The 17,436-nt window shown below is 41.9% G+C and overlaps 1 protein-coding gene across 1 annotated transcript in view; it reads left to right on the forward strand.

Moving 5' to 3' along the window:
* The window catches only part of GPC3 (glypican 3), a 454,515-nt gene that overhangs the window by 207,193 nt on the left and 229,886 nt on the right, over positions 1–17,436 (forward strand). The window lies entirely within an intron of this gene.

Below are 17,436 nucleotides of genomic sequence, written 5' to 3' on the forward strand. Positions count from 1 at the left end.
AGAACTTGCCTCCTCCTTAAGGTAAAGACAGCATTTCTGAAGGTCCATCCAGCTTTGGGAAAGTGAACTGGGAGGTCACTATATGTGCCTGTGGATTGCTTTCAGAGTTGGGTAATGAATGTGAAAGCGCCCAGCTGCAACTCACAATTAGTTCATGCCCAGGCTTCTCAGGCCAGCAGCAACTACCTGTCTTTGAGGCAGGGTGATCGGCGACACCAATTTGCCTCTCTTAAATGTTATAAGATAGAAAGGCATTTAAAATGTGGTATTGCTGGGACCTCTAGAACATACCCAGTTGCAAAAACTGCTAGCCTACCTTTAAAAACGCTCCTTGTGGGAGGGCCAAGGAAGAAAAGGTATACTCTTACATGGTTTTGAAAGGAATAGTTTCAAAATTTAATATAAAAATATTTCTTGAGAAATGAATTACCCCATTGAATATTTAGGAAGCTCTAAACTACTCTACCCTCCGGATAGCTTTCTCTCCAATCCCACTTTTACAAGAACAGAAAGATTCAATGATTCTTTGTATCTTACAAGATCAAACCTAAACTCCCTAGCATAGCATCTAGGTCCCTTCCCAGCCTGGCCCCAGCCTGCTTCCAGCCTCCTCTCCCATATGGTCCCCATAATCATTTCATTTAATCCACGCATATGGCATTTATAGAGATGTACCATGTGCGAGAAAGACATCGCTAGGTGTGTTGTGATCTAATGCCACAGTATTCCACTTTGGTGGGGACTTTATTGGTTCACCATGCTCCTACTCGGCCCCCATTAAAAAATATTATGAGGTGCTGAGTGCCTGGATAAGGATTGTGGCAATAGCCTGGGGATGGAGGGAAGAACCAGGATATGGTGGAGGAGGGGAAAAAGACATTGAATAACAAAAAGGATACATGTGTTCTAAGGCCTGATTTTTAAATTTTCCAAGGAAATGCCTATGAATTCGGCAAAAGTCATGCAAGGTGAAATTGGCTAATATAGTAACATAGCAGGACATCCCATAAGCTGCATGAAAATATGCATATGAAATATTGTTAATAATAGTATTGATTGCTTATTGTATGCTTCCTGTGCTAGGCATTTCATGTATATTTCAATGTTGCAGATAGAGAATCCAAAGTACAGAAAGTTTCAGTGACTGGCCCAGGGTCATACATCTGGCATGTGGCAGAACCAGGATTTGAAAGGATGTATTCTGGTTCCAGAGTTCATGCTCTGAACTTTTTTTTAAAGATATGTTTTATTTATTGGAAAGGCAGAGTTACAGAGAGGGCAAAGGCAAGAGAGACAGAAGTCTTCCATCTGCTGGTCCACTCCCCAAATGGCAGCAACGGCCACGGCTGGGACAGACCAGAGCCAGGAGCCAGGAGCTTCATCTGGGCCACCTGCCATGTGGGTGGTACGGGCCTAAGCACTTGGGCCATCCTCTCTTATTTCCAAGCCACATTAGCAGGGAGCTAGATCAGAAGTAGAACAGCTGTGTTTTGAACTGGTAGCCATAGAGGATGCCAAGGTTGCAGGTGGCGACTTAACCCACTATGCACACTGTGCCAGCCCCACTCTCTGAACTCTGTGTGTAACTCTCTCTGTGCATGAAGAAAACATCAAAGAGTAATTTAAACATAGCTACCCACACATAAATACACTGTTGGCTTGATGCAAAAGGTTGAATTTAAGGTTAGATTCATTCTCCTGTAAAGAGAATGAAATTCATAAACAGAAGAAAGAGAGTGAGAATAGTTTTTTTAGTGCCACGGAGGTCAGGGGTAAGCAGTTTAGGATGGACAGTGTCAACATATCAAATGTAACTGTGTCAGGAATTAATACCTTTTAGCTAGGCGCTTGGCCTACTACTAATTGTGTCCTCATCAGTACAATTTTCTCTGCCTTTCGGCTATCTTTTAAAGATTAATGAGATACTGCTAATAAAGTCACTGTAATTAACAATGTTTTGATAATAAAGAGTTTTGCAAAACACCAAGCATAATTACATACCATATTTCTAGGGGCAAAAACTAAAGGCAGAAAATGTCTGATCTTTTCAAATCCTGTACACTAATTTAACATATTCCATGTTCTTCAATTCTGATTGGGTAATAACGTAACCTGAAACGTTTTAGTATCTTGAGGAAAGAACAAACAAGCAGACTTCTGATTTGGTCTCATGTAGACAAACTGATTGATGAATTAGTTAAATTCTCCATGTTTTAACATTCATTTTGGTACTGTGTGACATCCATGATGTCTAGGAAGCAGCTTTTAATTTCTCAATTCATTTCTTTGTTCACTCACTAACATTTATGAGAACCTTCTGCATACCCAGAAGCTACCTAGTTACTAGATTTAAGGTGAAAGAAACAAATAGTCCTTGCCCATAGAGCATTTGTGATCTGGCTTGGGAGACAGATTTGTAAGTCTAGTCTGTTATTACACTCTGCTGTGCACAATTTAGTATGGAAAGTACACAAAACGTTCTGTGAGATCACAGGGGGGAGAGACAAAGTAGGGAGGCTGCTGATTTTTTCTCATTAATTTTGACGTTTGGGCAATTATGCTCTCTTTTCAAGTGAATAAAATCCTAATGGGTTGAAAAGTAGAGATGACAATTAAAATTTCTGAATTCTACCAACCACGTATACTGCACCGACTTCTAAACATTCAGATTCTGTCCTTTTGTAGACAACGTCAGTACAAGACTGCTTCCCAGACCACAGCCAAATGCTTCTGATGTCCCCTCTATTCACTTGTGTAAGCCCAGTGCCTTTGTCACATCTTTTTATGACTCTTTACGGTCCCACCTGCTATCTCTCAGAGGCATCTAGGCAGTGGCAGGTCAGGAAGATAACCTGAAAGTGCTAATCTAGTGTCTCTTGCACTTCTTCTTCTGAAGATTTATTTAGTTATTTGAAAGAGTTACAGAGAGGCAGAGGCAGTGAGAGAGAGAGAGAGAGAGAGAGAGGTCTTCCATCCACTGATTCACTCCCCAAATGGCTGCAACGCCCCAAACTGTTCCAATCTGAGGCCAGGAGCCTTAAGCTTCCTCTGGGTCTCCCACGTGGGTGCAGGGGCCCAAGCACTTGGGCCATCTTCCACTGCTTTCGCAGGCCATAGCAGAGAGCTGGATCAGAAGTGGAGTGGCCTGGACTAGAATCAGCGTCCATATGGGATGTCGGCACTGCAGGAGGCTGCTTTACCTGCTATGCCACAGCGCTGGCTCTTGCATTTCTTTTTTGAAACTGTTTCAATTAATGTCACTTGCTAAGTAGATCTACCCCTAGTTTTGTTTCTAAAATATGTATGTGTTATAGAAAACTTCTTTGTAAGAACCTATTCTAATGGTTACATGTGAGTTACAGCACAACTCCAAGCATCTGCAGAAGGAAGCTAAGATCACAATGCCATTTCTTCATTGCTAAAACATTCGGCTGTCTCTCCTGCTTTTGATTCATGTACGTTTTAGAAGGAGGCAGCGTATCTCTTAAGTAGTTAATGTTTGTCACCACGAGATGGCTGTCTTTAATACTGTGTAACCTTTTTCAAAAGGAAGATTTGAGAGAGCTCAACAAATAGTCTACTGGTCTACTGTGTTAGTTACAAAATAAGATTTTCAATTAGCCAGTTGGACTCCGTTTAGATGATCCCAATTTTGTTGGCAACATCTAAAGCATCATCGTCAGGAGCCTGTCAAATATATGTCTTCTTTTCCCTGTAAGCTCTGATCGGAGTGTTGACTGTGGTCACGTCAACGTTAGAGGTTCTTCACAGCCTGTTTGATCTGGTGCTTGTTGGCCTTGACATCCAGAGTGAACACGTGTGTGTTATTGTCTTCTATCTTCTACGTGGCAGACTCAGTAGTCAGGGGCAACTTGTTGAAGGCGTAGGGGTCAAGCGTATTTCTCTTGGGGGCGCTCTTGCTAGGATATTTGGGCTGCCACCAGAGGAATTAGACTCTTGGCAGCTGGAACGTGAGTTATGTGTAGACTTTTTTTTTTTTTGACAGGCAGAGTGGATAGTGAGAGAGAGAGACAGAGAGAAAGGTCTTCCTTTTTGCCGTTGGTTCACCCTCCAATGGCCGCTGCAGCCGGTGCATCGCGCTGATGCGAAGCCAGGAGCCAGGTGCCTTCTCCTGGTCTCCCATGCGGGTGCAGGGCCCAAGGACTTGGGCCATCCTCCACTGCCTTCCCGGGCCATAGCAGAGAGCTGGCCTGGAAGAGGGGCAACCGAGATAGAATCCGGCACCCTGACCAGGACTAGAACCCGGTGTGCCAGCGCCGCAAGAGAGGATTAGCCTGTTAAGCCATGGCACCGGCTGTGTAGACCTTTTTTGTGTGGTTGTGGGTGTCTTTCAGCACTGCCTTCTTGGTCTTCAAAGACTCTGCTTTAGTTTTGGCTTTGGGAGGAGTAGGAGCTTCCTTCTTTACTTTCAGTGCCGACTTAGTGAAAAAAAGCAAAAAATAAGATTTTGTTAGTAATGCACTTTATAACTAGCTCTTATGCCAAGGCAGTTCCAAATACTTCTCCCATTAGGACAGGACAAAATACAATGGAAAGAACAGTAGACTGGGGCTCATGAGACCTGGGCTTTAGTCCTCTCTCTACCAATTTTCTCATCTGGGCACTGATAATCAGAATGCCCAGACCAGGCCCTGCATCACATTGGGCTAGGGAGCCTGTTTAAATATGGATTATTGGGACCAATGCTTAAAAACTCTAAATTTATAGGGATATGGTAGGACCTAAGAACCTATATAGTTAATAAGTACCCCAAGGGATTGTGGTATAATAGGTTTGCTGACCAAAAATATTTAGAAGCCAATGAACTAGATGCTTTCTAATGTCCTTTTCAGGTTTAAGTATATTTAATTTTAATATCAAAGACTGCAATCTAAACAATGGATGAAAATAAACAGAATGGATGAGAAGAAGCTTATAGTAATGTTTTATTGCCAGGCTGTTGTGTTCTGAAATCAAAATTCTGAGTGTTAGACTGAAAACGATATTGGCAAGATAGTTGCTGGACTCAGGGTTCAGAGTCGGAACCAGGAAAAGGAATGTGGCTTCAGGTCAAAGATTTGGGTTCCGGGGTGGGCATCTGGTACAGCAGTTAAGGCATCATTTTGAACACCCACATCCCATATTAGAGTGCCTAGATTTGGGGCCCATCTCTGCTTCCAACATCCTACTAAAGCACTTCCTGGGAGGCAGCAGGTAATGGCTTATGTACTTGTGTTCCTGCCACCCACATGAGAAACCTGGTTGAGTTCCTGACACGTGACTTTGGCCTCACCGAGCCCCAGCTGTTGCAGGCATTTCGGGTGTAAACCAGTAGATGGAAGATATTTCTCTCTCTCTCTGTCTCTGTCTCTCTGTGCATCCACCCCCTCTTTGTCATTCTTCATTTCAAATACATAAATAAATAATTTTTCTACATTCTTTTATTTATATAATCGGAACAAATTTCATGCATTTAATATATACAGTTTTAAGAGCATAGTGATATATCCCACCATACCCTGCCTCCCTCCTTCCCTCACTCTCACCTTCCATCCTTCTTATTTTTCTTTAATTTCTACCATGATATACTTTAAATTTCCTTTATAATCACAAGCTTAACCTTCCACTAAATACATAATTCAACAAGAAGTTAGTACAAAACCCCCTGTTCCTCAAGAATATAGACAGGGACTTTAAACAATAAATTTCAAAATGTCAATTCTGCTTATTTACAGTACACTTTAAAAAATTTTTTTAATCTTTTTTAATTTGACAGGTTATAGACAATGAGAGAGAGAGAGAGAAAGGTCTTCCCTCCATTGGTTCACCCCACAAATGGCCGCCATGGCCGGCGCTGCATCAATCCGAAGCCAGGAGCCAGGTGCTTCCTCCTGGTCTCCCATGCGGGTGCAAGGTGGATCTGGAGGAGCCTGGTATGTCCAGTTTAAATGACTCAGAGAGGGTTGATAGCAAAGATTAATGAATGATAGTGAAGGTTCTTGGCATCGGTGGCTCCATCTAATGGAGAGCCTGTTCACTTGACTATTTTCCAGGTACAGCAATGCCCTGTATTAGGTGCATTTTGCTACTTTAGTTGAAAGCCAGGAAGAATGTGGGTGCCAGAACAGTTGATGGCCCCAAAAGTTAGCAGCAGGACCCACAGGAGAACTATTTATAATAGGCATGCACCAAGTGATGCCTGAGAAGACTTCCATGAAGCACTGAGACATGCAGAATCTCTATGTCATTCCTGGGCAGGCCAGGAGGCGGCGCCAGTCATTTGAATGATACCCTATAATGTGTATGATGAAATTCTTCCATAGTGTGTTTTGATCAAAAATAGCAATGAATTTAGTTTACAGTGCCTCCCCAGTTTTTGCAATACGCATCATGAGAAAGATATATTTAGAAAGATAAACTAAAAATAACTCTGTAATTCCAACTCTGCAAAGTTTAACATATCATGGACTGAAAATGGCTTCTTCGATTTGCTAGAAAAGACGTCTTTGATTATTGTTCACTGTGCTCATGTGTTGATATTTGCCATGCACACCAGTTTTTCCCTTCTGGGAGGCTTTTTATTGTCTATTAACTTTGTGGTCTTATTCTTTATCCCAGATAACTCTTTACAATAGTTCTGAGTGGATACCTTTCTTTAAACCCATAAACCAATGTGCCTTTTAAGTTTTCATTTTGAAATAAATATATGCTAAGTTTTATGGTTATCAGATATCACAAATTATGCCTGTGATACTCAGGAGATGTCCAGATTTGCCTTCTTGATGGCTTACTTATTTTCAAGGTATTTCTATTTTAGAGCAATGCTTTCAATTCTGCCGAAGTCACCCATGTAATAAATTGTTTATGTACAATTCTGTAACTTCCTTGCCAATATACACATCCTTTTATTTACTAGAGTGAGACTGTGTAGTCACTGACCCCTGAAAAGTATGAATTTTTGCAGTTTTTATGCTCAATTGAAATTTTTTGAGCAGTTTACCAGCTGACTGTGTATATTAATCTCACCATATCTGGTCATGTGTAGTTGTGACATAGAAGCAACATAGAGAGGGCTCTCCAAAGTTATGGATGAGAACACAGCTATGAAAATTCCCTTTGAAGAGAATGAATTACAAAAGATCAATGTAGTCATGTATTAATTGTTTAATAAATTATACATGAAGGAAAAAGAGCAGAAGCAAATTTCCACAAAGTTAACTCTTGCTGAGAACAGTTGATGGAAATACAGCCAACTGTCACTTTACTGGTTTGAACTTTTGTTTTTAAAATTTTAAAACAAGAGAGAGCAAGATTTAGACAGAGACAGATAGGCTTAACACCTCCCAGGGAAAAAAAGACCAGAGGCCTGATGGATGCTGTTCACCCAGCTGAAGAAAGAATGTGTCAGTCAAGAGTGGGGGACCGGGGCCAGGTGTCGTGAAAGCAGATTGGAAAGGAGAAAGTCAGGGAGAAATATAGTTGCACTGTGACAAGGCAGAAACCACCATCTCAGACTCTGAGCTAGGCACACAGTGAACACAGCTAAGTGATTCTAAGTGAGGTTCCATGTCTAGGCTGATTGGGGTTCATATCTCATGCTGACCACCCCCCAGCTTTATGCCCTTGAATATGCAACTCTATTCTTCTAAGCCTCTGTTTCTGTCTGTAACATGGAAATTTTATTAATGATACTTGCTATAACAGACTGTTATGAGAATCAAAGGAGATAATTGATATGTTTAGCCCAATGCCTGGCACATTATAATTCTTCAAGCTATTGTTAGGTTATTACATTTATAGTATACTATCTATATAGGTAAATTTTGACCCAATGGCATAATTAGACATTCAAAGCTTATTCTTTCTTTTTTTTTTTTTGAACAGGCAGAGTGGACAGTGAGAGAGAGAGACAGAGAGAAAGGTCTTCTTTTTCCGTTGGTTCACTCCCCAATGGCCGCTGCGGTCAGCGCACCACGCTGATCCGAAGGCAGGAGCCAGGTGCTTCTCCTGGTCTCCCATGGGGTGCAGGGCCCAAGCACTTGGGCCATCCTCCACTGCACTCCCAGGCCATAGCAGAGAGCTGGACTGGAAGGGGAGCAACTGGGACAGAATCCGGCGCCCCGACTGGGACTAGAACCCGGTGTGCCGGCGCCACAGGCGGAGGATTAGCCTATTGAGCTACGGCGGCGCCAGCACTTATTCTTTTTTAAGGTTTTTATTTAATGAATACAAATTTCATATGTACAGCTTTTATGAATATAGTGTTTCTTCATCCCATTCCCACCCTCACTCCCATCCCACCTCCTATTCCCTCTCCCATTAAATTTTTCATTAAGATTCTATACTAACTCTATACTAAGTAGATATTTCCAGTGTTTGCACCCACACAGAAACACAATGTATAAAGTACTGTTTGAAGACAGATTTTACTGTTAATTCTCATAGTAAACCTCATTGAGGACAGAGGTCCAACAGGGGGAGTAAGTGCACAGTGACTCCTGTTGTTGATTTAATAATTAACACTCTTATTTTTGACCACCCGAGGTGGTCAGTGACCACCCGAGGCTCTTGACATGAGCTGCCAAGACTATGGAAGCTTTTTGATCAAGGCTTATTCTTTTTTTTAAAATATTTATTCATTTAGAAGTAGAGTTACAGACAGTGAGAGGGAGAGATAGAGAGAAAGGTCTTCCTTCCGCTGGTTCACTCCCTAAATGGCTGCAACAGCTGGAGCTGTTAGCAATGGGGACATGTAGCTACACTGCCAGAGGTTTCCCAAAGAGAGTTCTGAAATCATGGGCTTAGAGATTTGCTAATAAAAACTTGAGGCTTCTTAGAAGCTTGCGGACAAATTGCAGCTGGGTCTCCCACATGGGTGCAGGGGCCCAAGGACTTGGGTCATCTTCTACTGCTTTCCCAGTCCATAGCAGAGAGCTGGATTGGAAGTGGAGCAGCCGGGACTCAAACTGGTGCCCACATGGGATGCTGGCACTGGAGGCGATGGCTTTACCTGCTACGCCACAGCACTGGCCCCTTGTTTTGTTTTGTTTTGTTTTTTAAATATTCACTGACCTCTATCTGGCATTTGTTGAGAGGCACATAGTAAGGAGACTGAAAATTCAATAGAGGAAGAGGAAAGGGGCATGTTGTAATTTGTCAGCACATGTGAGTACTGGTAGCTTTTTCTTGTAATAACTCAGATCTGAACAGTTCTGAAAAGCTTGCAGAAAGCATAGGAATGGGATAAGCTAATTATGGGTCTATTACAGGGGCATTTTGCACATGATTTATATTAATATTCCAGTGAAACGCTGATGTCTGTTTACTTTCTCGTCCCCCTGCCCAGAGAATTTATAGCCTACAGAAGAATAGAAAGTAGCAGTTGAGCTCTCTGGTTGGATTCTGGTCATTCTGGGCCAGAGGCATTGACTTTAGTGACTTGTACATGTACATTTTCAAAAGTGGCCAAGTTGGATTGTAAATCATCTCCTTGTGATGCTTATCTCAAACCTGAACAATAACATTTTGAGGAGTTTGCCTTCATCATTGTTCCTTTGAGCAGAATTTTCAGTGAGGTCACCTCCACTGTTCTCGAACCCATGAATTGGAATTTGTGACTTGGGTCAGGCTAGGAGGTCAGCTGAAGAGAACATGGTGCAATTGTATGGTGTCTCCCTTTGCACTGGAACCAGGGACACCCCTATGCCTGCACCGACGGTCTTGGATCCCAGGTGTGTTTAAGGAAACTGCTGAACAACAGGATCCGAAGGCCTCGTTAGAGAAAGTGACTGTAAATTGTGTTTTAGTGATTTTGTTTAAAACGCCCAGTCTCAAACGCAGCCTTTTCTAGGCACAGTGCCAAATGAGAGCAATGGACCATGTTTTGAATGTCCATCGAACATAAGCTCTGTTTGAATGTGGCACTGTGGCAAAAGGTCCTTCTGGCCGAAAGCCACTTCAGACATCAGATCACTCCAGGCATTATTTTTAAATAGTGCCTAGGCTTTTTATTAATCAGGCACTGTTTCCTTTGAACCCAGAAAATGTCACTGGATCAAGAACAGACATAAATGGGGCTGACTGGGCCAACAGTTGAATTTCCTTTCCCACAGATGTTTTCTTCACGTGGTTTGAGCCTTGGAAGTGTCTACTGTCCCTTATCCATCTATCCAGATGAAGCTGTCTCCCCTGATTCATTCTCTCCTATTCTCCCATTCCCTCTCGGATTTAAATGTTAAATTGAATTTGTTGGGTTAGTGATAGGGGAGTTGAAGGAAGGAAATTCATTGTGAGGAGGGGAAACTCCTAGAAGAAAATAGAAAAGTATCCTGCTATGCAAAAGATTCTGAGCTCAGTCTGCCTGCGTTATCTGGAATAGCATGGGGACGTGTAGCTACACTGCCAGAGGTTTCCCAAAGAGAGTTCTGAAATCATGGGCTTAGAGATTTGCTAATAAAAAGCTTGAGATTTGTTAGAAGCTTGTGGACAAATTGCAGCAAAAAGTATTCTTGTCTCTGATCTTGCAAGTCACCAAGGCATCACTTTGTGGCTTGCTTCCTATTTTGAGCTAAGGACCGGGGACTTTTTCAGAGATTGTAATATTCCATATGATGGTGGCCTGCAGTATTTAGTCAGATTCAGTACAAAATGGGGAAGCTGCATCAAGCATTTGGATGTGTAGTCATGGTTGCTCGTGTTTCTGACCATGCACTCTCTTCTTCTAGGTTATAGTCACACAATTATTTCAATTGCTGGCTCTCCATTTTTAAAGATTTATTTATTTATTTGAAAGATGGAGTTACAGAGAGAGAGAGAAAGATCTTCCATCTGCTGGTTTACTCCCCAAATGGCCATGATGGCAGGAGCTGTGCCAGTCTGAAGCCAGCAGCCAAGAGCTTCTTGCGGGTTTCCCACATGGGTGCAGGGGCCCAAGGACTTGGGCCATCTTCTACTGGTTTTCCAGGCCGTAGTAGAGAGCTGGATCAGAAGTGGAACAACCGGGACTAGAACCAGCGCCCATATGGGATGCTGGAGTTGCAGGTGGCAGCTTAACCCTTAGGCCACAGTGCCAGCCCCTGTCTGGCTCTCCATTTTTGTAACGTTGTGCTAAACTCATTTCCACATGCTGTTAAACTAATCAACTGATTAGATTGTTCATGGCACCTGGTCCTTAGTTATCAACCACACACCTGATCATTTCATAGGACAATGTTGACAACCCTTTTGGCCAGCCAATTCACTGCTTTGGGAAGGAACGATGTGTATGGACATACACACAGGGCATCTGGCATTTGCTACAGGAACAATTGTATATCCTTTATACAAGGGTAATTCACAAAGTTCCTGGAAAACTGAATTGAAAGATAAGTTTATCTGTTCAGAATATTTTCATTATGTTCATTTTCCATGAACTTCTGGAAGATTCTGCATAGATTTAAGAATTAAAAAATTTTCCAAATGAAAGCAATGAGATATCAATAGAATAGCTAATACACAAAAGACAAAAAGTAACAAATGCTGCCAAATATCTGCAGAAAGGGGAACTCATATACTGCTGGTAGTAATGTAATTAGTACAGTCATTATGGAAAATAGTATGGAGATGTCTTAAAAATAAGAAATAGGGATTGGTGTTGTGGTGCAGTAGGCTGGGCCTCCACCTGCAGTGCCTGGATCCCATATGGGCACCAGTTCATGTCCCAGCTGTTCCACTTCTAATCCAGCTCTCTACTATGGCCTGGGAAAGCATAGAAGATGGCCCAAGTCCTTGGGCCCCTGTATCTACATGGGAGACCCAGAAGAAGCTTCTGGCTCCTGGCTTCAGATCGGCCCAGCTCCGGCCGATGTGATCATTTGGGGAGTAAACCAGCAGATGGAAGACCCCCCCCCCCCGTAACTCTACCTCTCAAATAAATAAATAAATCTTTTTGAAAAAGCTAAAATAGAACTACCATATGATCCTGTATTCTCAGTACTAGCTATATACCCAAAAGATATGAAATTATTATATCAAAGAGAAACCTGCTCCACTATGTTTATTATAAATAGCATTGTTCACAATAGCCAAGATATGGAATCAATCAAGGTGTCCATCATCAGATGAATGGAAAAAGATAATTTGGTATATACCCACAATGAGATACTAATCAGCCATAGGAAAGAGAATGAATTCCTAACATTTGTAACAAAACGGATCAGATTGGAGATATCATGTTAAGTGAAGTAGGTCGAACACAGAAAGATAAATATCACATGTTCTCCCTCATGTGGGATCTAAAAAACTCAATGTGAGCTCACCATGTTTATTCTTAGAGTCTAGGAGGGGCCAATGTTGTGGCATAGCAGTTTGAACTGCCAGCAGTGATGCCAGCATCCCCTATGGATGATCATCATCCCATATGACACACCATATGATGCCATATGGGTGTCCTGGCTGCTCCACTTCTGATCCAGCTGTCTGCTAATGCATCTGGGAAAGCAGCAGAGGATGACTTGAGTGTTTGGGCCCCTTCCACTGGGAGACCCAGATGAAGCTCTGCCTTTCGCCTGACCCAGCCCTGCCCATTGTGGCTATCTAGTGTCTTTCTCTCTTTCCTTGGCCACCATAACTCTGACTTTCAAATAAATAAATACATAAATCCTTTTACAAAATATAGTCTATGAGATGGAGTTTAGATAGTGGATACCAAATCAGTCAAATCAAAGGAGTAAGTTCCTAGTGTTACACAGTGTTGTGGGGAGGCTATAATTTTCCATAAGCTATTATATATTGTATGAGCCAATAAGGAGAAGTGCCAAGCCTCCAATCATAAAGTAATGCCAAAGAATGGTAAATGTTTGTTGCACTCTTTCGATCAGTACATACTATATACATGCATTGAAATATCACCCTGTAACCTACACATATGTCCAAGTTTTTTTAAGATTTTTATTTATTTGAGAGGTAAGAGTTACAGACAGAGGGAGAGACAGAGATCTTCCATCCACTGTTTCACTCACCAAATGGCTGCAATAGCAGGAGCTGGGCGAATCCGAAGCCAGGAGCCAGGAGCTTCTTCCAGGTCTCTCACATGGATTCAGGGGCCCAAGGACTTGGGCCATCTTCTACTGCTTTCCCAGCTGGATTGGAAGATGAGTAGCTGGGACTCGAATCAGCACCCATGTGGGATGCCGGCACCACAGCTTTGGCTGCCCCAAGTATTTTTAATAAGTTTTAAAAATGAAATTTTGTCTTTCTTAAAAGTAAATACGGTCGAGTATTTAATAACAGAAGTGTTTCTACAAATCATTTCTGTGAATTCATAGTAAGTGTTAAGGCTCTTCAGAGCTGGTAAAGCCCCTCACAATTGCTGTAGACCAGAATTCAGGCGGAAGCCTAGCCTTAGCACTTAGCTGCTTTGGTGTAAAGAGATGCCAAGTAATATTTTATTCAGATTGGGAGAGATTGGGTAACTTGCCTGCTAGATCACACCGGTACTTGGTACCACTTTTTCCATTTTTTGATGTATAATTGTCAAAGAGAATGCTATACATATTTAGTATCTATAAATGGATGGGTTTTGAGGTAAGTAGTAATCTGCGAAGCCACAATATATGTCATGAAGATATCTAACCACTCCAAAAGTTTCTTGCTAGCCTTTTAATTTATTATATTCTGTCATAAGAACACTTATTAACCTAAGAGCTACCCTCTTGGCAACATTTTAAGTATAGACAGTATGGTTAACTACAGGCAGTATGCTGTGCAGTAGAACTCTGGGACTTACCTTGGGTACCTGACCCTTTGTACCCTTTGACTAATACTTCCCTGTTTCACCCTCCCTCCTCCAGCGTCTAGAACCAGCATTGCACTCTCTGCTGCTTTGGGCTCCACTACTTTACATTTCCTCAAACAGTGGCTTCTTGAAGTATTTGTCATTCTGTTCTTGTTTATTTCACTCAGCATAATGCTATCATAACCATCAGAGTGTCCTCATTTTTTTTTAATTTGGCAGATAGTGTTAGACAGTGAGAGAGAGACAGAGAGAAAGGTCTTCCTTCCATTGGTTCACCCCCCCCCCCCAAATGGCTGCTACGGCCGGTGCTGCGCTGATCCGAAGCCAGGAGCCAGGTACTTCTTCCTGGTCTCCCATGCGGGTGCAGGGGCCCAAGCACTTGGGCCATGCTCCACTGCCCTCCTGGGCCACAGCAGAGAGCTGGACTGGAAGAGGAGCAACCAGGACTAAAACTGGCACCCATATGGGATGCCAGGGCCACAGGTGGAGGATTAACCAAGTGAGCCACAGCGCCAGCCCCAGTGTCCTTATTTTTATTATTTTCCTTCTTTTGAATGATTGGCTACTGTTCGATTATGTGTGTGTACCACACTTCCTCCCTCCATTCACTCTTGGAAGGACAGTTAGGTTGTTTCCATGTCTTAGCTATTGTGAATAATGCCACAGTGAATGTGGGAGTGCAGACATCTCCATTGCTATAGCACCTCACCATTCTAGACGTCAGTAGAATTGGTTCTATATCCAAAAGTGTCATGGGTGAATTGGGTATGGAGGGCAGTAATCATAGGTAGTGCTCAGGTTATGTGTACACTGTAGTTTTAGGTACAGGACAATGATCTTTGGCCATGAAGAAAGAAAATCTCAAAGAGATTGTTGAAGACCTGCTGGAAAAAGAAAGAAAAGTTAGATTCATGTAATGGTCCATAGAGTCACCTTTACTTACCCTTGAGTTCTTCCTGGAAGAGGAATTCTTTACTCTAGGTGCTTGATACTCTGCCTGTAAGTAGTACACACTTCTGGAAAAGGATGCAGCATTTTCAACTCTTCAGCAGTCAATTCATAATTGCAAATCATTGTGTTGCTTTAGTGTCTCGATGACCTTGTTTGAAAATTGAAGGAAACAGGAACTAACAGCCCAGTTTCTCCAGAGACTTCAGAGTTGTATTTTTTCTGCCAACTGACTCAATTTGTCAGGTTGTAGCCTTAATCCTGGAGATTTACCCTTTCTCCAGCTCCATACTCTCATATAGACTCACACACACACACACACACACTCCTCAGTTATAATGTGGAGGAAAATAATTTTCCAAGTTTATAGAATACAAGGGCAGTTTGCTAAACGTATAACATCCCCTCCTTTTGACAAACTTAGGGGAAAGCCACATGGTTGACCTTTGCTTATGTGCTACCCCTTCCCACCTGCCATTGAATTTGGCGGGAGTCCCTGGGGTGGTACTTCTTTTCCTGCCAAGTATTTTCCTGCTGCCAGAGAGTGTTGAGTGATTTGAACAGCTTTCTCCCTCTGAGTTAATCATGCCAGCCTCAGGAGCAGTCCAGCATTCACCATTCCTGTGTTTCATGCGCCAGGGTACCCTACAGGAGACTGAGTCCCAGGAACTTGTCAAGATTCTAGCCCTTGAGTCCCATCTCGGCCAGTAATCCTTTGAAGGGACTGTAACTCAAGGGAGGGTCTGGCCTTTGTGCAAAGGCTACATTTTCAATTAAATACCATAGTTTTATAGTTAGAGCTGAGACCTCTGAGATTTTATACCCATATCAGTAATCCCTAGGAAATGCACAGTATTGACCTTTTCAACTTATTTTCTTATAATTTCCATTTCATCATGACTGTGAAGCACTATAGGCAACACATTTCTTGGGAATTATTCTCATAAGTAGGTGAATGCATTCAGACTTTTGCCTTATTCTTCATATCTCACCAACACTGAGGATTTCTGAAATATCCAGTAGATTCAGGATAACCAAACAACTGAAAAATCGTTTACTTAGAGTTGAGCCAAAAGGAAACCAAAAAAGAAAAACATACAAGCTACCCACACCTTTAGGCATCACTGAATAGTCATTTAGTGGGTACGCTCTGAATTCAGACTGCCTGTATTCAAATTTTGGCTTTTCTAACCTCCTGGCTATATAACCTTTTGCAACTTAACCTCTCTGTGTCTCAATATTCTTACTGGTAAAATGGAGAAACAATATACTTACCTCATAGGGTGGTTCTGATAATGATGTGAATTAATTCACATAAAATGCTTTAAACACTAGCTGGCATTTGGCAGATGGTAAATTCTGCAAGGATGCTGATTCTGTAGTATTCCTAAAGCTCATCTTTAAGTACTATGCAGTAGAGTGTTTGCCCTTGAAGGAGATGGACCAAATGGGGAAATAAAGCTCAGATAATCTGTAGTCCCATATTTTATTGCTGCCCCTATTTACCACACACCAACCTGATTGGGAGCCATTCTTAGTTTCAGCTACCTCATCTGTGAAATTGGGATAATGTTGCCCTTAGCTCCTGTTGGCACACTTGCATGCCCCAGTGCACATACACACACACGCTCACTTTGCTGTGATGGAGAAGGAGGAGGAGAATTAAATTAGGAGAGAGATGTGCAACATCTGGGATGACGAGGTGTTTTACAGGTAGCTTAAGGTGATTTCTTGCCCAGCATATCATATTTATTTAAACTAAAAGATATTTTTGGAATAAACTGTGCTTATATATATATTTTTTTCTTTACAAATGAGATAGACCATCTGGTATGTCATCACAGCTGGCTGTTGCAAGCCTTTTGTGCCTAGGGCCATGTTGTTTACATGTTTTTATTTATAGTCTAGCAGATAGTGTGCATTGGATAAATATTAAAGGAAAATGTATTTTATACAAGTGCAGTCAATCTAATGAGACAGTTAAGCCTCCAAGATAGTCTCTAGATAGTTTTCTAGCTAGTGGTCAAGGTTGCTGACTTGACATGATGTCAGGGGCCTCTGATAATCTAGGTGTCAAAGAAGTTGAAATTTGGCTTGCACACAAGTCTTGCAAGAATGCAGGATAGGTCAGCAGTAGGCCAGAGTTTTGGAGCTTAATATCTCTTCTGCTAGATCTACCTCTCTTTCGCAAGACCTTGAAGACAGTCTCATAGCTCTCTATCATGAAAAAAGTGAATAGAAAATTGTTGCAATGAGTGTTCTGTGAGTACTTGTTGAGTGTATGAACAGTTAAGGCCTCCCGAGTCTGTGTGTGTATATATATAAATTATAAGCCAACTCAAATTCAGTATTTCTCATTAGTGAGGGGAAGGAGGATGGAAATGCATCTTCCTGTAACCATGGGGAAGAGGAGTCTGTTGCTTTTATAGTCACTAAAGCTTTGACTGTGAAGCATTTGCAGAAATACAAAGTGCTGTGGAAATCCTTAATAACACGTTACAAACACAATTATCTCCACTAACAATGGTTCCATAAACTACCAACAATTGACCTTGCTTAGGATACTAATTTAGTGTTTAAGTGGTTAAAGCAAGAAAGAAGAGCAGAGAAAGACTGCATAGAATGTACACATTTATTGGCCTAAAAAGAACACAAATTTCCTCTAGTTGTTTTGCTCTTTCTTTTGAATAACTAAATGCACATTGAAAATAAAT

Source organism: Lepus europaeus, chromosome X (genome assembly GCF_033115175.1).
Source record: "Lepus europaeus isolate LE1 chromosome X, mLepTim1.pri, whole genome shotgun sequence".
In the NCBI taxonomy this organism is placed as follows: Eukaryota; Metazoa; Chordata; class Mammalia; order Lagomorpha; family Leporidae; genus Lepus; species Lepus europaeus.